Below are 26,933 nucleotides of genomic sequence, written 5' to 3' on the forward strand. Positions count from 1 at the left end.
CAAAATTTTCTCTACGACTAAAATGTTGACAAAAAGAAATAAAATTTTGGCAAAATTTTCTTTAGAAATAAAATTTATACAAGATTTCTATAGAAATAAAATTTTGACAAAAATTTCTATAGAAAAAAAAATTTTACAAAATTTTCTCTAGGCATAAAAATTGCAAAAAAAAAATTCTATAGAAATAAAATTTGGTAAAACTTTCTATAAAAATAAAATTTATTCGGGGAATAAAATGTTGACAATTTTTTTTCTAGTAATAAAATTTTGACAACATTTTCTCTAGGAATAAAATTTTGACAAAATTTTTTAAAAACATAGAATTTTGGCAAAATTTTATATAAAACTAAAATTTTAACAAAATCTTCTATAAAAATAAAATTATGGCAAAATTCTCTATAAGAATGACATTTTGACAAAAATTTTCTAGGAATAAAATGTTGATAACATTTTTTTTTCTAGTAATAAAATTTTGACAAAATGTAAACGAATAAAATTTGAACAATTTACCTTAAAACTGGCTTACCATAGCTGAATAAAAAAATTAATAGAATTTTGACAAAATTTTGTATACCCTTCACCACTACTGTGGTACAGGGTATAATAAGTTTGTGCATTTGTATGTAACGCCAAGAAGGAGTAATCATAGATCAACCTTTTAGTATACGGATCGGCTTAGAATTAAATTCTGAGTCGATTTAGCGATGTCCGTCTGTCTGTCTGTCCGTCTGTCTGTTGATGTATTTTTGTGTGCAAAGTACAGCTCGCAGTTTTAGTCCGATTGTCCTAAAATTTGGTATAGGGTCCTGTTTCGGCTCAAAGACGATCCCTATTGATTGTGGAAAAAATCGGTTCAGATTTAGATATAGCTGCCATATATATTTTTCACCCATCTGGTCATAATTGGCGTGTATATCAACCGATCTTCCTCAAATTCCGTACATCCGAATATTTTATGGGTCTCGAAAAACTTGCAAAATATCAGCCAAATCGGTTCAGATTTAGATATAAAATTTTCTATAAACATGAAATTTTGACAAAATTTTCTATAAAAATAAAATTTTGACTAAATTTTCTATACAAATAAAATCTTCTATAAAAATAAAATTTTGGTAAAATTTTCTATAAAAATAAACTTTGACAGAATTTACTCTGGTAATAAAATTTTAACAACATTTTCTATAGGAATATACTATCAAAGACCATTGTGGCAATTTCTAACTTGATGGTGTAAATTAGAAATATTTAAAACTGCAACTCATTTATAATTCAAGGGATATTTATACACCCAATACAATTTATTTGTCAAATTTCGGTAGATTTTTTGCCTCGAGTGGCAACCGTGATTGTGATACCAAAAGTGGTAAACTTCTCTCTTATCAATGAGAGCTGCCTGATTCTATGTTTTACCCAATGACAAGGGACCTACTTTTTATAGCCGAGTCCGAATGGCATTTCACATTGCAGTGGTAACAGTCAGAAATTTAGAAATTGAATTGAATTACTGAAAGGGGATAATCCCAAAAAAAAAAAATCGTTTTCAACTGGGATTGAACCCATAACCTTTTGTATACAAGGCGAACATGCCACCCATTGCATCACAGTAGCACGGTGAGTGGATGTAACTCTGCCTGTTTGTCTGTCTGTGTATCTAAAGGGTGATTTTTTTTAAGAGCTATAGAAATATTTTTTCAAAAAACTCACTTTCTTCAGTCTTTTGTTTCCATACTTCATGTATCATCTATGGCACGTTAAAAGTATTCCATACAACAAAGTCTGGATTTCAAATCATAGATTATAAATGCATTTTGAAAATAGTAATTTTTCAGAATAAAAATGTACATATCATCACACTTTTCAGTAAATTCAATTATTTTGCTTTTTTCTCTTTCATACATTACTTCAGTTACATTGCAAAATTAAAGTTTTAACCCCAAAAAGAGCCTTTCTAATTGTAGCTCTCTCAAGCAACATGTCTCTCACCTTTCAAATACCAATGAGTAAACAAAAATTATTCAAGAGCAAGCCACATACTAATGCATACAACAAAAACAATAACGCACTTGTTGTTACAGCACATGTCCAGCTGCAGTTTTATAGGAATAGCAACAAGAGCAACAACAACAACACCAACATCGTTTAAAATTACAGTTGTATGTAAAAAAAACAACAAATAACAAATCATAGGAAACCTTACATACATTATGTCTGCCCATTTCCCATGTACAGATTTACTGTTACTTTTTTTTTTGCCAAACAGTTGGTTGTATGGAAACTTCGAAAGAAGAAGAAATACAAATACCTCATATGTATGTAAGTATGTATGTTTGTTTGTATGTTATCTACTACTTTAGACCCTTTCAATCTTAATGAGTATTAGAAAGGTCGGAAAAAGTGGTTAAATAGACAAAAGACAAGGTCTCCTCCGGTATGGGAATGAAAAGCATTGCAATAAACCCATTGGCCATAAGAATAAAAACAAAACACACACACAACACATTTGATGATCTTTAGATGGGAAAAGAATATAGGGAAACATCAACAACAACAACAACTACTTAAACGCCAAAACAAAGTAAGTAGGAAAGAACAAACATAAAAAAAAAAACTACCCAAGAAGAAACTTGGAATACACTAACTACTAATAATAGAGGATGATGATCTTCATAGTAATTTTACATTCACAATCCAAGGGTCGCTGCACTCTCTAATGCTTGGAAACAGAAGTACACAGAGGTATTGAAACGGTAGATAAAGAAGAAGCCCAAAAAACACAGAGGCAAAAAAGCTCACAAACAACGCCGTCCGTCATTCATTCAGCACAATCCATAGCGTCATCTTCAGTGATGAACGATGTTTAGACTTTGGTACACTTTATCACTTTAACCAGCTGAGAAGTAAGTCAACCGGTACAACACACATAAGAATAAAGATGTTAGTTTACATAAAACTTGGTGGCAGGCCAGATACGAAATTGTTGTAAATGCTCTTTAGTTAGTTTGCGCTCTCGCCAACTCTTTAGCTATACGCTTGTGTCTTCAGTCTTTTTAAATCGCACACTTTTTCAATTGCACAGCAACTCTAAAGTCTAAATCTTAAGTCTTTACTATTGGTTTTGTTTTTATTAAAGACAAAACAACACATGACCAACCAACATTGTTGAGATCCTAAACAAAAGATAGTTGATAGAAATCAACCTGGATGGATGATGATAATTGTAGTGGTGGTGTTGGAATTGCTCTTGATGATGATTATTATCATCATCCTCATCTCTATCCGTAGTATTTGTTAGTGAACGAGCATTACTACTCCTCCTCCATCCATCTATCTGGGCCGCTTCATCCGCTTTGTATTTGACTGTTTGTTTCCCGTGTGTTTAGACAAACAATTAGATACTTAAACATAACTTGCTGCTTGTTGTTTATGTCGGAATTGGTAATCCTCAATAGACTTGAATATATTTTAGGAAATGTGTAGAAAATTGATTACAACTAAAACTTAATGATAAATCTACAACTAATACACGGCAGGGGATCACTTAACATACCCTTAGCTTTGCAAATAAAAATTCTAGAATAAAGTAATAAGGCATGGTAGACCAGTACCTCTATCTTAGTGGGTTCTCGTTTCCCACGAAATCCCATATACTCCAAAAAGTCTCTCCTATCAAGAAACATTATTCCAGAAACATATATCCAGAGATATTGCTTGAAGTCAACAGATGAAGTCCATCAACTCCGGAGAAGTTAAAATCGAAGAGAGAGAGAGAGAGATAGGGCGATGTGTGTACATCCGGGATGGAAAATGCTGTTTTTAAGAAAGTACAAAAACATACTTTTCAATAAAAATTCCATTGGAATATTATTGTAAAAGGTTAATGTGGCAGCCCGATTAAGATTCAGGCTCACTTAGACTATTCAGTCCATTGTGATATTATTGTAAAGAGCTCCTTTAAATTGAAATTTAAAGAAAATAATATATTGTTTGTCAACTCCTCAATTTTAAATATTTTGTTTTTAGTTTTATATGCGCTTATAAAACTACCATAGTATTGTAATCACAGTTGCCACAGTTGGTAGAATTCTATCAAAAATGGTAGTTTTTTTACTGTTTGGTAGATTGGTAGAATTCATCGTACTTTACATAAGTAAAAAGAAATTTTTGACAAAATTTTCTGTTGCAATAAAATTTTGAAAAAATATTGTATAGAAATCACATTTTGAGAAAATCTTCTATAGAAATAAAATTTTCGATAGAAATAAAATTTTGAGAAAATTTTCTATAGAAATAAAATTTTTAAAAAAATTTCTATAGAAGTAAAATTTTGAGAAAATTTTCTATAGAAATAAAATTTTGACAAAATTTTCTATAGAAATAAAATTTTGACAAAAGAAATATAAATAACATAATTTTGGTAAGATTTTCTCCAAAAGTTGGTAGATTATTTTTGTCTCAAGTTTCAACAGTGATGATTCCCATTATTTTAGTACGCGATCGATAACGTCTTATCTAAAAAGTATTCGTGTGGAAGCGTAATATAGAATCGCATACCTTTTCCCACCAAAACATTCTTGAAATTCAAGAAAATCATGGTTTTGGCAAATTTGTAAATTTTTATCAGAATAAATCTGATATCGGCTCAAAACGATGTACACAAAAACGTACCTAATAATTCACGAGGGAAGGTTAGGTTAGGTTAGGTTAAAGTGGCAGCCCGATTTAAGATTCAGGCTCACTTAGACTATTCAGTCCATTGTGATACTACACTAACTAAAAGTACCTATTACATATGGGCACTTCTAGTTTTAACCGCTGAACCTTCTTGATTATTTTTCTTTGTTGAACCAACCAGATTGTTCCAAAAACATTAGCAGACTGCTTAAGTTAACGTTTTCCAGATCCTCCTGTAATCTGAAGCTATATGCTCCTAAAATTTGCTTGCGCTTTACACAAAATGCAGGACACTCACACAAGAGGTGTTTAATTGATTCCTTTTCCTCCGCATCATGACAGCTCATACAATAGTCATTATACTTCGCGCCTATAGTTTTTGCAAAATCGCCTATGAGGCTGCGACCCGTTATAGCAGATATCAGGAGTGATATCTGACGTCTCGAGAACACTAACATATCTAGTGTGCGGTTTAAGTTTAAATGGGGTCATATTTGCTTGGTGTCGTTACAGCCCTTGCAATTCTCCCATCGAACATTTGCCATCATAACAGCCTTCTCACGCAGCATGAGCTTGCAGGTAGCCAGGGGCATACCAAAAGATTCTAGTTCCCCTGGAATATGTAAGGTAGTCCCTAGCCTTGCCAACTCATCCGCTTCGCAGTTCCCCGGTATGTTCCTATGGTCAGGCACCCATATTAGGTGAATATTGTACTGCTCAGCCATCTCGTTGAGAGATTTGCGGCAGTCTATGGCCGTTTTCGAGTTAAGGAACACAGAGTCCAAGGATTTTATTGCAGGTTGACTGTCTGAGTATATATTAATGCCAATATTTGTTGGAACATTACTTCTCAGCCAATTCACCACCTCTCTTATTGCCAATATTTCAGCCTGAAAAACACTACAGTGATTAGGTAATCTTTTCGCTATTCGAATTTCCAGATCTTTAGAATATACTCCGAACCCAACTTGTCCATTCAATTTGGAGCCATCAGTATAGAAATCTATATATCTTTTATTCCCCGGGGTCTATGTACACCACGCCTCACTGTTGGGAATTAGAATTTCAAACTTTTTGTCGAAAAGTGGTTTTGCCAGGGTGTAATCCACTACGTTAGGCACATCTGCCATTACTTTGAGGACCGAACTATGATCGAACATTTTTTCCGACCACAGCGATAGCTCGCGCAACCGCACAGCCGTTGTTGCAGCTGACTGTTTGGCCAAAATGTCTAAAGGCAATAGATGTAGCATGACATTAAGGCAGTCTGTTCCTGTCTTACTAAATGCGCCTGAGATACATAAGCTCGCCATACGCTGAACTTTATCTAAACAAGTCGGTTTCTGAAGTGCCGGCCACCAGACTACAACACCATATAGCATTATAGGTCTAACTACTGCCATGTATAGCCAATGCACAATTTTTGGTTTTAGTCCCCACATTTTCCCTATTGCCTTTTTGCACGAGTACAAAGCTACCATGGCTTTTCTCGCCCTCTCTTCAATATTAAGCCTAAAATTCAGCTTTCTGTCACGAGGGTACTACGGTACTGACCAGGGCGATAAAGTATTGAAGAAAACTACTATAGTACTGCATTTACCATCCTTGGTGTACATACACGACACAGAACAGTCATTGAATGAATATAAGGACTGTGTGAGAGAGTACAAAAGGGAAACAAAAAAGGTGAAAAAGAACGATTTTATCCGTGTGATAGAGGAACTCTCTAATATAAAGGATACTGCAAGACTACGGAAACACCAGAGGAAACACTAGATATGCTACTTGAAACACATTTTCCAGAATATGAGATAAACATGGCACCGGACCCGTGTGGTTTTAAGGACTTCGAGGGAGGAAGAGAGGAAGGCTCAGAGATTGTTACAAGACGAAGCATCAGATGGGCACTAAATAGTTTCAGTCCTTACAAGTCTCCGGGACTGGACCGAATCTATCCGTGTATGCTACAGCCGTCCTTCGATCTCCTGGGGGACACTTAGGTTAGGTTAGGTGGCAGCCCGATGTATCAGGCTCACTTAGACTATTCAGTCCATTGTGATACCATAGTGGTGAACTTCTCTCTTATCACTGAATGCTGGCCGATTCCATGTTAAGCTCAATAATAAGGGACCTCCTTTTTATAGCCGAGTCCGAACGGCGTTCCACATTGCAGTGAAACCACTTAGAGAAGCTTTGAAACCCTCAGAAATGTCACCAGCATTACTGAGGTGGGATAATCCACCGATGAAAAACTTTTTGGAGTTCGGTCGAAGCAGGAATCGAACCCACGACCTTGTGTATTTATATTTAATTCAGTGAAAGATGAAGTTTGCTTCTCGAACTTAATAATCCAAGATATTGTAACCAACATTTTAGCTTATCTACCGTATACATCTTGGATTCGACAGTATATTCTATCCTTTACCGGGCTTCTATGAAAGTTATTCCAAGTATTCCAAATTTTAAAATTCAGCTAACGAGGAAAACCATTGTTTTTAAGTTAGCCTAATATTAATGCAAGCTGGTTTTACGTACAAATTGATGATTACACATTTTTTTATATGAACTCAATAGAACTCAATAGACAAGAAGACAAAGGAATTGGTTTTATTATGTTATTGAAAAACAAACAAAAAATGCCAGATGCCAATCTACACAAGTATAGCTATACATGTTTTATCTCTCGCTAGAGCGATTTTCTATAGCCGTCATTACAGATCTGACGGTGGGAGATGATTCATTTTGGGTCTTATATGCTAAATTCTAATGGAAATAATATACGCGAACTATTCATCCCAAACTGAACCATTTCCACCACCACTGTGTATCATTTTTTCATATAACTACAACCCCTTAATCTTATTTGTGTGATTTCGGGTTTCATTTGATTTGAAAATTGTTTCATTTGGTTCATTTTTTTTATAAAGGATTCATTTAAAGTGAAAATGCTATAAATTAATACATATGAAATGTTGAATACTCTCATTTTTAAGCCGAGTTTATCGAGTATTATCTGTTAAGACCTCCATGTTCTTGTCGCTGTAATTACAGACATTGGTTCTCTGTGGCTTTGTTGGATTCTAGGTAATTCATGTTTTTCAAATTGGCGTTTTCGTTTTTGTTCTTTTCTTCTGTTTTCATGCTGCTATAGTTTAATGGCTTTTTGGATTTTAATTACATTACAATCTCTAATAATACGATCATATGCTATCATAAACACTCAAAGACTATGGTCAAACACATGCTCCATGAGCACATACCTCACAAATTTTTTGTGATGTGATTTTTTATTGTTTGGCTAGGTTAGCTATGTTGAACTCTTAGAGATGTGTGTTTTTGTTTTTTGTGGCCTTTATGAGATTTTTGTTGAAAGACGAAAAATATACTTCCACTTTTTGCAGGTGCATTTTGATGGAGCGTAACTAGCTCTAACGCAGTAAAACTTCAACATTGACCAAGCTAGATAAAATTAACACTTTGTCTGAAGTCTTTGTTTTCAAATAATTAGTGGTGGTGGTGATGGTGGTGCTGGATGCTTGTTTGGTTGCCTCTTGTCTTGGAGTTTCCTATCACTAATGCTCACATTCAAGCTACCTAGAGATTACGAAAAATTTCCGGTGTTAATTTATGTTTTTCCATGCCACCACCAATCTAAAGATTGGGAAATTTGCCATACATCAGAAGGAAGCAAAGTGGTTTATTGTCTATGGACTGTATAACAAATTTCTTATATCAGAATCTTAATAGATTTTCAAATGATATTTTATTCATTATTATGAAGCCAATTCAATTGAATTGGAGTTGTCTTATAAACTCCGGTTTGACAAGGATGTAAGGTGTCGCAGTCTTTTATTCGAATGTTCTAGATAAAGACATAATGTCTGCAATTTGTAATAGTCGCTAATGAACATTTACATTGAAAGGTGGAGTGAAGAATGATGAAATTGGAACTTTCCAGTTTGGAAAAAAAAATAATATTTGGATTTAATTGTTTCATCATGAGGAAGCAAAGACTGAAACTTACGCCATGGTCACACTGGCCAAATATTTGACACAAATCAAAAAAGAATTCGTCGCCACAGTCAAACCAGCAAACATTTTTAGCTCATATTGGATATACTACATCAGAATAGAAGTATTTTACAAAAACGGTATCCACATATTTCGAAAGTACTCTTAGAACAAAAGTTTGACACTCATTTTGGGTAAATATTTGTCTAGTGTAACCATACCCTTATAAGTTTCAATTGGACTGTGTTGCAGTAAATTTGAACACACAATAAATACTTTAATATAGCATCAATTTATTCCCCTCCAAGACACAATATCCAATTCAGGGAATTTTTCCAGAATTTAAATAATCATTTCAGCCTAGGAGGAGATTACAATGCAAAACATAAACTCTGGTGCTCCAGACCTACCTCACTAAAAAGGCACCAATTACAAAACGCATGTAGAACACTGAAATATGAGGTAGGATAGGTTAGGTTATGTGGCAGTCATTAGCATAGCTTGACAATTTTCCTAGGGGGGGCTATAGCCCCCCTAGCTAAAAATTTATGTTTCATTTATTTATATTTCAATTAATGTTTTATTTCATAAAAATTAATAAAAAAAATTAGACATCAAAATAACTCGAAAATTAATTTATAATAAAGCAGCTAAAGGTAGTTCCACACATTTCCCAGCAAAAAAAATTGGAAGTTCTTCCAAAGGCACAACTTTAAAAGCACTTCCAGAAGATGAACTCCCAATGATGTTCTTTATTTTAACTACTCAGGAAGTTCTTTAAATTCGATTTTTTATAATTTGGTTTTTTCATATTTTTAATGGGAAATTTTAACTTTTTTGTTTCAAATACCTTAAAAACGAAGTAAGAATTCATAAAATGGTACAAATAATTTAAATTTTGTTGAAAAAAAAATTCTAAATCCAATCTGAAAAACTTGTGAATTTTTAAAAATATTTGAGGTCAAACGTTCCGACAAGCATTAGAATCCATTAAAAATTATAAAAATTATTTATTTGACAAAATATAACAGAATTTTTTAATATACATTCAAAACATTGAATTCGGATCACACCTAAAGAAGTGATGCAAATTCAGTGCAACGGCTGTTGGAATGGAGGACTTCCGTCCGATGACAAGCCCATGTTAAATTCATCGCTTCTTCGCCAATTTTGCACCACTTCCGGATCCAAAAAGATCAATTTCATTACTTTTTTGGCTGGGCTTGTTTATTTTTTATAAAAATGGAAAATCGTAAATAGGTTTTCAAATTCTGGGGGGGGGGGGCTAAAATTTTTCTGGGAGGGTCTTAGCCCCCTCCCCAGAGGTCTTCCTACGCTTATGGTGGCAGCCCGATGTATCAGGCTCACTTAGACTGTGATACCACAGTGGTGAACTTCTCTCTTATCACTGAGTGCTGCCCGATTCCATGTTAAGCTCAATGACCTCCTTTTTATAGCCGAGTCCGAACGGCGTTCCACATTCTAGTGAAACCACTTAGAGAAGCTTTGAAACCCTCAGAATTGTCACCAGCATTACTGAGGTGGGATAATCCACCGCTGAAAACTTTTTGGTGTTCGGTCGTAGCAGGAATCGAACCCACGACCTTGTGTTTGCAAGGCGGCATGCTAACCATTGCACCACGGTGGCTCTGCGGTAATGAGCCCTCATATTGGCCATCAAACGAGGAAAGAGCCACCGTGGTGCAATGGTTAGCATTCCCGCCTTGCATACACAGGGTTGTGGGTTCAAATCCCAGTTTCCACATAAGAACACAAAGTTTTTCTATGGTTGAGTATACCCTCTAAGTAATGCCGGTTACATTTTCGAGTGTTTCAAAGCTTCTCTAAGTTATTTCACCGTAAAGTGCAACATCGTTGGTATTAGACTTTAAAAAGGCGATCACTTGTCATTGAGCTAAACATAGAATCAGGCAGCACTCAGTGATAAGAGAAAAGTTAATCAATGTGGTATTACAATGCATTGAATACTGTAAGTGAGCCTGAAATATCGGGCTGCCACTATACATAACCTAACCGAATATAACCATATCCGTCTGTCTGTCTATTGCAATCACGATACAGCCTTCAATAATGACGAAACCGTGCAGAGATTTGGCATAAATTCTTCTTTTGTCTGCAAGCAAGTTAAGTTTGAAGATGGGTCAGATCGGTCCAGATTTTGATATAGATCCCATACAAACCGACCCCCCCAATTGGGGACTTGGCCATCTGATTCGCCTGATATTCAAAATTAAAAAAAAAAATTAAGGTCCGTAAATAGGGCTGCGGAACATGGTGCGAATCGGTCCATGTTTTTGGATAGCCCCCATATAGATCTATTTCTCGATTGAACTTCTTAAGCATCTAGACATTTTTTTCCGATTTGCCTGAAATTGGAAATGTAGAAGTATTTTAGGTCCATATAGAAGTGTGCTGGAGATGATGTGCAACGGTCCATGCATTTGTATAGCCCCCATATAGACCTATCTCCCGATTTGACTTCTCTAGCATCTAGATATCCTATTTTTTTCGATTTGCGTGAAATTGGAAATCTAGAAGTATTTTAGGTCCATATACAAGAGTGCTGGAGATGATGTGCAACAAGATCCATATTTTGGTATAGCTCCCCATATGGACGGATCTCTCGATTTGACGTGTAGATATTCCAATTTCTACCCGATTTGGCTGAAAATCTAGAGATATTTTAGGTCCATAAACTAGTGCCCATGCTTAGGTATAGCCTCCATAATGCCCGATCTCTCGATTTGACTACTTGCGCTTCTACACACCGCAATTTGTATCCGAGTTGCCTGAGGTATTTTAGATCCAAAAGTAGGTGTGGCGAAAATCCAGGTTTTGATACAGCTCGCATTTGTACCGATCTCCCAATTTGAATTGTAGAGCGTCTAGACACCCCAATTTTTACCAGATTAGCCTGGAATTCAAAATCTGTTTTTAGGTCCATAAATAGATGGTGTGCATCGGTTCATATTTTGTGATATATACTTGCTTGGGAAAGTATCTGTCACCAAATTCTATATATTTTCAAGTAACCTGCTACGTCGAAAAGTTTTCAAAGGAAACTATTATATTTAATTTAGGGGGGGGGGGGTTATTTAAGATTCGGCCCGACCGAACTTAAGGCCTTAGATTCCATATGGACTTTCTTACAATTTAGAAGACAAGGCTAAGAAGTTGTAAAAAACTATCCATCGGGAACTGTTACCACGACCCAAGTAATTCCATTGTGGATGACAATCTTAAGTAGAACTTTTAACGTAATCCATGGTGGAGGCCATATATACTTTTGCTCCATTGATTTCAATATCGAAGAGTATGTCGGGATCAGCTAATTTATAACTAGAGTGACATCTTTGGATTCGATCGTGGCCTAAAAATGGCCAGTATTTGTGAGCTTTTAAAGACATAGGCTTGAAGTGCTCATAAAATGCAGTATTCTCTCCACTTTTAAACGTTGAAAATGCAATATAGAAGTTATAGGTGAATTTCTACAGGAAGAACGTATATTAGCCACTCTATCCAGACAGTCACTTTTCCAGTAAAGCTACACTTTGTGGCCTGGACTCTCACACATGAACTGTTTTTTTAATAATCCTCGCTGCCATCGATTTCTAACCTGATCGGACGATTAGTTCATTTTAGGGCTGGACCAGATGATAGATTTTAGTTTTTATGGAGAGAGGATAAGGTAGAGCAATTTTACCCTGACCAAATTATGAACCCTTCTTTTTTAGTTTTAATTCCCTTTTTTTGTTTAGCCAGATATTGGACCTTCCTTGTAGGTTCTATTCTCTAAAAAAAGTCAAATAAAACACAAATTGAACGAATCCATGTCATGTCAGCAATTAATCCAATCTCATCATCATCAATGTCAGATGATTTTTATCTTTAAACGCTACTCTGGAGACAAGAACAGAAAAAACGCCAACAAAGATTATTCTTGGATATTATGCCAACATTCCATGCCATACTAATTATACGTTGGTTCCTTCTCAAAAGACACTATGTAGTATTAGCTTGAGCTATAAAGATGTAAGCTATTTTACACGGAATGCATATTCTGTATTATGATGATGCATTTCTTCAGTTATTTACTTCTAAAGTCAATTAAGGTAGACATGCTAAGATATTATGTCTGTCTTGCCAATAATTTTGAAAAAATCTTGAGAACAAAAAATTTGTTTCAATGAAACAACTATTTAAATTAATTACCAACCTTTTGTTCAGCTTAATTAACTAATTAAGGATGAGGGAATATTATTATTGTGATGGGATAAAGTCGAGGTGTTGCTAAGAAGATAGGTTAGGGTTAGGTTGCTAAGAAGATAGGTTAGCAAAAGGTTCACTGGCTAAAATAATGAAGAATGCATGGAGAAAAGTTTCTGTTAAATTATGTTACAGTCGATAGTGGATATGAGAATGTCAGAAAAAATTACAAGTTTTTTTTTTTAGAAAATTATTGTTTATAAGAAAAAAATTATAGAAATTCATATAAGGATGAATAACTTGTTCATAAGAAGAATACACTGAAAAAAAAATTATGTCCAGTATCAAAAAATTTTTCCTTCTGAAAACTCGGAAGAATTTCTACACCCTCACAAAAAATCGCTTCTGTAACATATACTCCCAAACATATTTTGCTTCAAGCATATACATTTTTGGGTATTGCCCAAACATTTATATGTTTGATCTTTTCCAATATATAATATGTTTGAAAGCATATTGGTCTAAACAATATATGTTTGGGTAGTCTAAGTTCCATTTTGCATTTTGCACCCAAAAATATTATATGCTTAAAAAAAATTCTCCCAAACAATATTGTGCTCAAAATTTTATTTATTTATTTATATATTTACAATCATAATGAATTACGAAAATAAACAGGTAATATAGGTGCTAACAACATAGGTTTTCGACCTGAATGCTCAAAATTTTGTTTCTGCCTAATTGTATATTCCCCCACATCTTTCTCACTTCCACGAGATTTTTTAGTTCTTAGCACCTTTTTCTGTAATACAAATATTGTAGAAGAAATTATTCAATTGTATGATTTTTTTTATTTTAATTTTACCTTTTGCCGGACGGGGATTCGAACAGCGGACCACACAGTTTGTAAGGATCAAAGAAGTAGCTGATCAATTGCCCAAGGAAAAATAAAATGTTAATTTTGTAATAACAAGCAACAACCACCAACTTAATTCAATATCGCTCCCTGTTACATAGCGCTCCAAGCTACTAAACACATATATATTTATAGGCTATTTCTAAATTAATATATGTTTGCATCCAAGCATATTATATTTACAAACATTTTATGTCCCAAACATAATATGTTCTAACATATTAACATATATGTCCCAAACATGTTATGCTAGTTTATGAACATTATATGCTTGCACTCAAAAATATTGTGTTTAAAAATTTGTGTTCCAAACATATAATGTTTATAGCCAAACATATGAAAAACAGTCTTTTTCATCCGTGTACTGAAACGACCGTGGTACAATGCTTGGCAAAACCCAGCATACACTGAAAAAAATCATGTCCGGTTCCAAACATTTTTTCCTTCTGAAAACTCGGAAGAATTTCTACTGAAACGACCGTGGTACAATGGTTGGCAAACCCAGCTTAGACCAAACACTAAAAAGTTTATTAGCAGTCGATTTGGTAAATATCTTGAGGTTGTGGTAGATTTTGCAAAATATTCCACATTCCAACTAAAAATTACTGCATAAACATTTACAGAAATAATTTTCTATAGAAATACAATTTTGAAAAAAATTTCTATAGAAATACAATTTTGAAAAAATTTTCTATAGAAAAAAATGTTGAAAAAAATTTTCTATAGAAATAAAATTTTGCCAAAATTTTCTATAGAAATAAAATTTTTACAAAATTTTCTATAGAAATAAAATTTGGACAAAATTTTCTATAGAAATAAAATTTTGGCAAAATTTTTTTATATAAATAAAATTTTGGAAAAATTTTTTATAGAAATAAAATGTTGACAAAATTTTCTACAGAAATAAAATAAAATAAAAACATTTTATATAGAAGTCAAATTTTGACAAAATTTTCTATAGAAATAAAATTTTGACAAATTTTTCCATAGAAATAAAATATTGACAAAACTTTCCATTGAAATAAAATTTTGACAAAATTATCTATAGAGAAATAAAATCTTACAAAATTTTCTGCAGAAATAAAATTTTGACAAAATTTTCTATAGAAATAAAACTTTGACAAAATTCTCTATAGAAATAAAATTTTGACAAAATTTTCTATAGAAATAAAATTTTGACAAAATTTTCTATATGTTTTGTATAGAAGTAAAATGTTGACAAAATTTTCTATTGAAATAATAATTTAAAAAAAATTTTCTATAAAAATAAAATATTGACAAAATTTTTCTATGGTTAGGTTAGGTTAAAGTGGCGGCCCTATTAAATTTCAGGCTCACTTAGACTATTCAGTCCATTGTGATACCACATTTAACTAAAAGTACCTATTACATATGGGCACTTCTAGTCTTAACCACTGAACCTTCTCTATTATTTACTTTTGTGGAACCAACCGGATTGCTCCAAAAACATTAACAAACTGCTTAAGTTAACGTTTTCCAGGTCCGCCAGTAATCTAAAGCTATATGCTCCTAAAATTCGCTTACGCCTTACACAAAAAGCAGGACACTCACACAAGAGGTGTTTAATTGATTCCTTTTCCTCCATATCATGACAGCTTATAAAGGGTGATTCTTTTGAGGTTAGGATTTTCATGCATTAGTATTTGACAGATCACGTGGGATTTCAGACATGGTGTCAAAGAGAAAGATGCTCAGTATGCTTTGACATTTCATCATGAATAGACTTACTAACGAGCCACAACGTCGAATTTTCAGTGAATGGGCCCTAGAAAAGTTGGCAGAAAATCCGCTTTTTTATCGACAAATTTTGTTCAGCGATGAGGCTCATTTCTGGTTGAATGGCTACGTAAATAAGCAAAATTGCCGCATTTGGAGTGAAGAGCAACCAGAAGCCGTTCAAGAACTGCCCATGCATCCCGAAAAATGCACTGTTTGGTGTGGTTTGTACGCTGGTGGAATCATTGGACCGTATTTTTTCAAAGATGCTGTTGGACGCAACGTTACGGTGAATGGCGATCGCTATCGTTCGATGCTAACAAACTTTTTGTTGCCAAAAATGGAAGAACTGAACTTGGTTGACATGTGGTTTCAACAAGATGGCGCTACATGCCACACAGCTCGCGATTCTATGGCCATTTTGAGGGAAAACTTCGGAGAACAATTCATCTCAAGAAATGGACCGGTAAGTTGGCCACCAAGATCATGCGATTTGACGCCTTTAGACTATTTTTTGTGGGGCTACGTCAAGTCTAAAGTCTACAGAAATAAGCCAGCAACTATTCCAGCTTTGGAAGACAACATTTCCGAAGAAATTCGGGCTATTCCGGCCGAAATGCTCGAAAAAGTTGCCCAAAATTGGACTTTCCGAATGGACCACCTAAGACGCAGCCGCGGTCAACATTTAAATGAAATTATCTTCAAAAAGTAAATGTCATGGACCAATCTAACGTTTCAAATAAAGAACCGATGAGATTTTGCAAATTTTATGCGTTTTTTTTAAAAAAAAAGTTATCAAGCTCTTAACAAATCACCGTTTACAATAGTCATTATACTTCGCACCTATAGTTTTTGCAAATTCGCCTATCAGGCAGCGACGCGTTATAGCAGATATCAGGAGTTCTATCTGAAGCCTTCAGAACACAAATTTTTCTATAGAAATAAAATTGTGACAAAATTTTCTAAAGAAATAAATTTTTGACAAATTTTTCCATAGAATAAAATTTTGACAAAACTTTCCATTGAAATAAAATTTTGACAAAATTTTCTATAGAGATATAAAATTTTACAAAATTTTCTACAGAAATAACATTTTGAGAACATTTTTTATAGAAATAAAATTTTGATAAAATTTTCCATAATTTTGGCAAAATTTTCTATAGAAATAAAATTTTGGCAAAATTTTCTATAAAAATAAAATTTTTACAAAATTTTCTATAGAAATAAATTTTTTAAAAAATTTTCTATAGAAATAAAAAAAAATAAAATTTTGACAAAGTTTTCTATAGAAATAATATTTTGACAATATTTTCTATAGAAATAAAATTTTGATAAAGTTTTCTATAGAAATAATATTTTGACAATATTTTCTATAGAAATAAAATTTTGAAAAAGTTTTCTATAGAAATAATATTTTGACAATATTTTCTATAGAAATAATATTGTGACAAAATTTTCTATAGAAATAAAATTTTGACAAAGTTTTCTATAGAAATAATATTTTGACAATATTTTCTATAGAAATAATATTGTGACAAAATTTTCTATAGAAATAAAATTTTGACAAATTTTTCCATAGAATAAAATTTTGACAAAACTTTCCATTGAAATAAAATTTTGACAAAATTTTCTATAGAAATAAATTGTTGACAAAATTTCCTATAGATAAAATTTTTGCAAAATTTTTTTATAGAAATAAAATTTTGACAAAATTTTCATAGAAATAAAATTTTGACAAAATTTCCCATGGTAATAAAATTTTAACAAAATTTTCCATAGAAATAAAATTTTTATAAAATTTTCTATAGAAATAAAATAATGACAAAATTTTCTATAGAAATAAAATTTTGACAAAATATTGTGTAGAAATAAAATTTTGACAAAATTTTCTATAGAAATAAAATTTTCACAAAATTTTGTATAGAAATAAAAATTTTGCCCAAATTTTGTACTGAAATAAAATGTTGACAAAATTTTCTATATAACTAAAATTTTTATAAAATTTTCTATAGAAATAAAATGTTGACAAAATTTTCTATAGAAATAAAAATTTTGACAAAATTTTCTATAGAAATAAAATTTTGACAAAATTTTCTATAGAAAGAAAATTTTGACAAAATTTTTCTATAGAAATAAAATTTTGACAAAATTTTTCTATAGAAATAAAATTGTGACAACATTTTCTAAAGAAATAAAATTTTGACAAATTTTTCCATAGAATAAAATTTTGACAAAACTTTCCATTGAAATACAATTTTGACAAAATTTTCTATAGAGAAATAAAATTTTACAAAATTTTCTACAGAAATAAAATTTTTACAAAATTTTTTATTGAAATAAAAGTTAGATAAAATTTTCTATAATTTTCTACAATTTTGGCAAAAATTGCTATAGAAAAAAAATTTTGACAAAATTTTCTATAGAAATAAAATTTTGACAAAATGTGCTATAGAAATAAAATTTTGAAAAAACCATTTGCTTGCCAAACAGAAATTACGTTTTCTTAAATGAGTTTTCTCTGACATGAGATGTTCTTATATGATGAATATAATTATATGAATATGATCACCTCTAACATGTTTTAAGAGCAAAATGTTATTTTTGTATGGTGACCATGTAACATGTTTGTCACTAAAATGTTATTTTCTCGTCAAATATAACCTGTTTGCCGAAATCAGATACATGATTTCCGAGAAAATAACATGGTTGCGAAAACCATGTTACATGGTCACAACCCAAAAATAACATTTTGCTCTTAAAACATGTTTGAGGTGATCATATTCCTTTTTTGGGTGTAGGCTTAACATTTTGACAAAATTTTCTACAGAAATAAAATTTTGACAAAATTTTCTATAGAAATAATATTTTGACACAATTTTCTATAGAAATAAAATTTTGACAAAATGTTCTATAGAAATAAAATTTTGAAAAAACCATTTGCCTGCCAAACAGAAATGTCGTTTTCTTAAATGAGTTTTCTCTGACATGAGTTGTTCTTATATCCGTTACATAAAATTTTCATTTTTTTCTTATAAACGATTTTTTCATAGGAAAAATTTATTTTTCCTACCAAAATGACAGTGGTTTGCTAAACTCTCTCTCTCATATAATATGATATGTTCTTATATCCGTTACCTACTGTATACTGATAATCGCATACATCATCCTGGTTTTACATGGAAGCAGTACATACAAAATGAAGATCACTACAAAACAAAAACTATATTCAGATCTTCATTTAGGATATTAGGTCGCATTTCTTAATATTTTATACATTTCCTCTTTTAACTACAAACAAAAAAAATTTGAAATATGTCAACCATTAAGCAAGAATTATGTATCTACCTAAACTAATTTAATATCTGTGGCCCATAAACCTAAATCTCTTGTCAAAATTGTATTGTCTTGGACAAAAGAAGTAATGGCATTCTTCAAACACATCTGTGGAACATTTAATATACATAAATAAGTTTTCAAAAATGAATGAATGCTTACTGAAAGTTTTATTAAGTCGCATAAAACACACGCTCCCTTAAGCTTCCCGTTTTTTTTTTTGCGTATTTCAAAAATGCCACATCTGCTTTCAATTCTGCCACATGGAGTTCTTTCTGAACAAACCAAAAAAAAAACAAACGGAGACCTTGAAAAGACGCACAATTTGAAAGTCTTTTGTATTCTTTAAAACAAACAAAAACCCTAGAGTCAGAACAAAAGGCCCTAACAAACTATAGCCAACCCATTGCAATAGACATTAAATTTTTTTTTTTTAGAAAAAAAAAATATTTTCAAACATGTAGAAAACAATTCACTCATAAAACTCATTCATTAACTGGTTTCATCCACTTTCAGTGATCATAAAATCTAAAAGAAGACCAATAAAAATTAAATGTCTTTAAAACAAACTCTAAATTACCCCAAATTGTATAGTAAAAGAATGAAAGTTTAGTATGTAGTATTGAAGAAGTAGATGACCAGTTTTATATGAGAGAGAGGAAAAAGTCAAAGATTAAAGATTTAAAATGTACTAAAAATTTATGATGACAAATCTTGATCTGAAATATAAAATAAATTAACCCTTTCACTACCGCAATAAACCTAATGTTAAAAACTTTAATTTTTCTCCAACAAATAATCCGAAAAAATACCAGCTATAGTTTTTGTATGATCGTCCATTTGCTGGAGACATACAGTAGAAAAATTGTCTCAAAATTTCGTATTTTTCGTTTATTGTTAAAGACGTTTACAAAAATTCATTTTAGTGCTGGCCAATATTGAAAATATTTATAGCTGTTTTAGATTAAAACCTCTACTTTAAAATAACATAGAAAAATAAGTCGAAACTAAGACTGGAAATAGAGTTTAGAGTCATGTTCGAATGTCCTCCTGAGTGTACATCGGTTGTGAATGGGTTAAAAGGGTTAATATTGAAAATATTTATAGCTGATTTAGATTAAAACCTCTACTTTAAAATAACATGAAAGGGTTAAAAGAACGTTATATATTGTAATAAAAACATAATTAGATTAAATAATAAAACAATTCCCAATATTATTCTGGTAAAGGAAATCATAGCATAACTTACCTCAAATCGTAGATAGTAGAAACCTGTTAGAGAAAAATAAAAAAATGTCAGTAATTATTTATGGATTAAATAAAAAAAATATTTAAATAGGTATTGGATAAATATTTTTATGGCGAATATATTAGAAGCGAAAAAATAGATATATTAAGCGATATAAGGATCCCATGGACTTGTAGCTCTTTACAAAATTCAAATAAATATGCATTACTAATGATCACGACCTATAAGAATATAAAAACGTTTCAAGTTACCTGTCTCAGTTTATATAACAAAACAAATCTTCAAGAATGGATTTCTATTCTTGGAAACTAAATTTTCGGACTAACGAAATTTCACTTTGTTCTCAAAATTGTTTCTTTCACACAGAAAAAGATTTTCGAACTTTGTTGCAATAAATGTCTTAATTGAGTTTTAAAAAATATTCAATTAAAAATTGACTCATCAAATTTTTTAATTGAAACAAAAAATTAATCACAAAAATGAATAGTATCAATTAATTTTTTAATTGGATCAAATAATTTTTAATTGACTTTGAATTAATTTTTTACTTGAGACTATCATTTCTCTGACTGACGACATTTCAATTAAAAAATTAATGGTATCAATTATTTTCGTCATTGGATTAGAAAAAAATTGTATGTGTGCAGGCAAAAAAAATCTTTGTTGAGAATAAACATGGCAATGGCTACCATGTCGTTGTAGAGATAATCATATGAAGAAACAAAAACTTCGTTGGGGTAAAATTTAGTTTCGTAGAAGATAAACATTAGCTTGTGTGCAAAGATGAAACCCTCCACCATAGGATGGGGGTATATTAACTCAGTCATTCCGTTTGTAGCACATCGAAATATTGCTCTAAGACCCCCATAAAAAAAAAAAAAAAAAAAAAAAACAAGTATATACAGCAGTAAATTCGGCCGGGCCGAATTTTAAATACCCACCACCATGAATCAAGTATAATAGTTTACTATGAAAACTCTTCCTCGTAGTGGGTTACTTGATAATATATAGAATTGTAGGGAGTTTGATGACAAATCTTTTCCCAAACGAGCCAGCTCCCGAAGACAAACTTTGAAGATTCTACCTATGAAGACCAGATAAGATTCTGGATATATGAGAACCAATTTTGTTTGAGTTTTAGAGAAAATATAAACATATCGTGTATATGTTGAAATTACGCCTTAATTTAAAATCTTAAATCTGTAGATTTTTCCGCGTTTATTTAAATACGATGAGAAAAATCTGGAACTTTTACTTTCAGTTTGAAGCAATTTTCATGATCAGTGCGCCTGCTATACCCTTAAAGAAGTGTTTTCTTTTTTGAGAAACGTAATTTTGGACAAGCAAAGCAAACGGAAACACTTTATAAGAAAAAGAAATTTCATTTGTCTAAAACTGTATTATAGATTACTAATTTCCAGCAAATCGGATAAAAACTACGGATTCTAGAAGCCCAAGAAATAAAGCCGGGGGATCGGTGTATATGGGGGCTATACCAAAACATAGACCGATAGGCACAATTTGCTACTCACATATTTGTGATCTTAAAATACCTCCAGATTTTCAATTTCAAACAAATCGGCCAAAAAATATAGTCCTAGACGCCCAAGAAGTAAAAATCGAGAGATCAGTCTATATGGGGGTTATACCAAAAAATGGACCGATATACCTCAATTTCGGCACTCTTATTTGTGGTCTAAAAATACCTCTAGATTTCGAATTTCAGGCAAATCATGTAATAAATACAGTTTATTGTAGCTCAAGAATTTCAGGCAAAGCGGCTGGTAAATATAGTTTCTAGAAGCCCAAGAAGCAAAATGGGAGATCGGTCTATATGGGGGCTATTCCAAAAAATGGACCGATGGGCACCATTTTCGTCACACCTTTTTATGGTCCCAAAAGAACTCTAGATTTTCAATTTCAGGAAAATCGGATAGAAAATATAGTTTCTAGAAGCCCAAGAAGCAAAATCGGGAAATCAGTCTCTATGGGGGCTATATCAAAACATGGACCGATGAGCACCATTTTCGGCACACCTTTTATGGTCCTCAAATACCTCTAGATTTCCAATTTCAGGCAACTCGGATGGTAAATATAGTTTCTAGAAGCCGTAAAAGCAAAATCGGAATATCGGTCTATATGGGGGCTATAACAAAACATGGACCGATGAGCACCATTGTAGCACATCGAAATATTGCTCTAAGACCCCCATAAAAAAAAAAAAAAAAACAAGTATATACAGCAGTAAATTCGGCCGGGCCGAATTTTAAATACCCACCACCATGAATCAAGTATAATAGTTTACTATGAAAACTCTTCCTCGTAGTGGGTTACTTGATAATATATAGAATTGTAGGGAGTTTGATGACAAATCTTTTCCCAAACGAGCCAGCTCCCGAAGACAAACTTTGAAGATTCTACCTATGAAGACCAGATAAGATTCTGGATATATGAGAACCAATTTTGTTTGAGTTTTAGAGAAAATATAAACATATCGTGTATATGTTGAAATTACGCCTTAATTTAAAATCTTAAATCTGTAGATTTTTCCGCGTTTATTTAAATACGATGAGAAAAATCTGGAACTTTTACTTTCAGTTTGAAGCAATTTTCATGATCAGTGCGCCTGCTATACCCTTAAAGAAGTGTTTTCTTTTTTGAGAAACGTAATTTTGGACAAGCAAAGCAAACGGAAACACTTTATAAGAAAAAGAAATTTAATTTGTCTAAAATTGTATTATAGATTACTAATTTCCAGCAAATCGGATAAAAACTACGGATTCTAGAAGCCCAAGAAATAAAGCCGGGGGATCGGTGTATATGGGGGCTATACCAAAACATAGACCGATAGGCACAATTTGCTACTCACATATTTGTGATCTTAAAATACCTCCAGATTTTCAATTTCAAACAAATCGGCCAAAAAATATAGTCCTAGACGCCCAAGAAGTAAAAATCGAGAGATCAGTCTATATGGGGGTTATACCAAAAAATGGACCGATATACCTCAATTTCGGCACTCTTATTTGTGGTCTAAAAATACCTCTAGATTTCGAATTTCAGGCAAATCATGTAATAAATACAGTTTATTGTAGCTCAAGAATTTCAGGCAAAGCGGCTGGTAAATATAGTTTCTAGAAGCCCAAGAAGCAAAATGGGAGATCGGTCTATATGGGGGCTATTCCAAAAAATGGACCGATGGGCACCATTTTCGTCACACCTTTTTATGGTCCCAAAAGAACTCTAGATTTTCAATTTCAGGAAAATCGGATAGAAAATATAGTTTCTAGAAGCCCAAGAAGCAAAATCGGGAAATCAGTCTCTATGGGGGCTATATCAAAACATGGACCGATGAGCACCATTTTCGGCACACCTTTTATGGTCCTCAAATACCTCTAGATTTCCAATTTCAGGCAACTCGGATGGTAAATATAGTTTCTAGAAGCCGTAAAAGCAAAATCGGAATATCGGTCTATATGGGGGCTATAACAAAACATGGACCGATGAGCACCATTTTCGGCACACCTTTTTATGGTCCTCACATACCTCTATATTTCCAATTTCAGGCAAATTGGATAAAAATTACGGTTTTTATAGGCCCAAGACTCCAAATCGGGAGATTGTTTTATATGGGGGCTATATCAAAACATGGACCGATGCGGACCATTTTCGACACACCCCTTTATGGTCCCAAAATACCTTTAGATTTTCATTTTCATACAAATAGGATAGAAAATACTGTTTCTAGACGCATAAGAAGCAAAATCGGGAGATCGGTCTATATGGGGGCTATACCAAAACATGGACCGATATGGACCATTTTCGACACACCTCTTTATAGTCCCAAAATACCTCTAGATTTCCAATTTCAGGCAAATCTGATAAAAACTACGGTTTTTATAGGCCCAAGACCCCAAGTCGAGAGGTCGGTTTATATGGGGACTATATCAAAACTTGGACCGATATAGCCCATCTTCGAACTTGACCTGCCTGCAAACAAAAAACTAATCTGTGCTAAATTTCGGGACGATAGCGCCATTATTGAAGGCTGTAGCGTGATTACAACAGACAGACAGACAGACAGACAGACAGACAGACAGACAGACGGACAGACGGACATGCTTATATCGTCTTAGAATGTCTCCCTGATCAAGAATATATATACTTTATATAGTCGGAAATCGATATTTCGATGTGTTACAAACGGAATGACAAACTTATTATACCCCCGTCACCATTTTATGGTGGTGGGTATAAATATATATATATATATATATATATATATATATATATATATATATATATATATATATATATATATATATATATATATACATATATATATATATATATATATATATATATATATATATATATATATATATATATATATATATATATATATATATATATATATATATATATATATATATATATATATATATATATATATATATATATATATATATATATATATATATATATATATATATATATATATATATATATATATATATATATATATATATATATATATATATATATATATATATATATATATATATATATATATATATATATATATATATATATATATATGTATAACGTATAGTTTGGGGACAGTGTTTTTTTGTACTTTACTTTACAGTAAATTGTTATATTCTACTTTCTCGTACTATATATACTTATTTTTTTCAATTCCCATGTAAGGATCGTTATATATAACGTTTTTCCTTTGTATCGCATATTTCAAGGACTGTGTCATTTTATCGCATATTTCAAGGACGTGTACTCAAATTATACGATATATATAATACATAATAGTGTTGCCGCGCATACTTCGTTTTCACTGGTTTTTGTCTTCACTATTTTAGAGTTTCATACAATTATATTACAGAGGGCATTTACTACAAATAATATTATCTCCAGAGGGCATCTTGATACAATTTATTACTATTTCCACACATTGTAGCGATTATCAGGATTGGTCCAAACAAAATATTGTTTGTATTCTTCTAACATATTATGTTTCACCTTAGATATACACTGGTAGAAAAAGTTGTGATGCATTTTTTTGTGTTTAAATTTTTTAATGCGACAATTGGTTACTTCCATTCTTTTACTTGCAATATACTCTCTAGATCTGTATTTCTAAACACATATATGTTTTTAGGGTATTTTTATTTAGTATATGTTTGCATCCAAGCATATTATATTTACAAACATTTTGTATCCCAAACACTGTATTAAAATTTACATTACAGAGGGCATTTACTACAAATAATATTATCTCCAATGGGCATCTTGATACAATTTATTATATTTTTCACATATGTAAAAATGTAAAAAATTATATGTTTGGAACTCAAAACCATATAATTTTTAAACCCAAACATATGAAAAACAGTCTTTTTTTGTCCGTGTAAATTTCCCAATTCCTTTATCTAAATTCTCCAAATATATTTCATTTATTAACAAAATTAGTAATCAATCAATTTCTAACATCATTTTTATTAATAGAATCCCAAAAACATCGTATGATTTTAAAAATTCCCAATGAAGGATAAAAATTCGAAAAATGTCTGCAAAAAATGTTTTAGTTTTAACTATCAGATGTTACCTTATATAAAGGGTGATTTGTTAAGAGCTTGATAACTTTTTTTAAAAAAAAAAACGCATAAAATTTGCAAAATCTCATCGGTTCTTTATTTGAAACGTTAGATTGGTCCATGACATTTACTTTTTGAAGATAATTTCATTTAAATGTTGACCGCGGCTGCGTCTTAGGTGGTCCATTCGGAAAGTCCAATTTTGGGCAACTTTTTCGAGCATTTCGGCCGGAATAGCCCGAATTTCTTCGGAAATGTTGTCTTCCAAAGCTGGAATAGTTTCTGGCTTATTTCTGTAGAGTTTAGACTTGACGTAGCCCCACAAAAAATAGTCTAAAGGCGTCAAATCGCATGATCTTGGTGGCCAACTTACCGGTCCATTTCTTGAGATGAATTGTTCTCCGAAGTTTTCCCTCAAAATGGCCATAGAATCGCGAGCTGTGTGGCATGTAGCGCCATCTTGTTGAAACCACATGTCAACCAAGTTCAGTTCTTCCATTTTTGGCAACAAAAAGTTTGTTAGCATCGAACGATAGCGATCGCCATTCACCGTAACGTTGCGTCCAACAGCATCTTTGAAAAAATACGGTCCAATGATTCCACCAGCGTACAAACCACACCAAACAGTGCATTTTTCGGGATGCATGGGCAGTTCTTGAACGGCTTCTGGTTGCTCTTCACTCCAAATGCGGCAATTTTGCTTATTTACGTAGCCATTCAACCAGAAATGAGCCTCATCGCTTAACAAAATTTGTCGATAAACACATTTCGAACCGAACACTGATTTTGGTAATAAAATTCAATGATTTGCAAGCGTTGCTCGTTAGTAAGTCTATTCATGATGAAATGTCAAAGCATACTGAGCATCTTTCTCTTTGACACCATGTCTGAAATCCCACGTGATCTGTCAAATACTAATGCATGAAAATCCTAACCTCAAAAGAATCACCCTTTATAATAAAACAAAATCCAAAAAACCTGAGTGCAACAGGATTTGAACTTAGACTTCAGGGCTCCCATTCCACCGCACTACATACCGTGCTACGTAAGCGCTGTTGGCTCCTTGATATTAGCACTTACAATACATATGCTATTGCACCATTTAACTTAATAAACAGAAAATCAAATCATTTACAAATGGCGGGAATTTCGCAAAGCTAGTATTTCATTCTAGTGTTAC

General features: G+C 32.2%; 1 protein-coding gene across 2 annotated transcripts in view; it reads right to left on the bottom strand.

The window, feature by feature from the left end:
• LOC142230083 (uncharacterized) overlaps positions 1-26,933 on the bottom strand; it is a 301,427-nt gene that overhangs the window by 233,919 nt on the left and 40,575 nt on the right. For both annotated transcript variants that reach the window (XM_075300716.1, XM_075300710.1), the window contains exon 2: positions 20,145-20,167. The gene's annotated coding sequence lies outside the window, so the exon portion shown is untranslated. The remainder of the gene's footprint in view (positions 1-20,144; positions 20,168-26,933) is intronic.

The sequence above is a fragment of the Haematobia irritans genome, chromosome 3 (genome assembly GCF_050003625.1).
Source record: "Haematobia irritans isolate KBUSLIRL chromosome 3, ASM5000362v1, whole genome shotgun sequence".
In the NCBI taxonomy this organism is placed as follows: Eukaryota; Metazoa; Arthropoda; class Insecta; order Diptera; family Muscidae; genus Haematobia; species Haematobia irritans.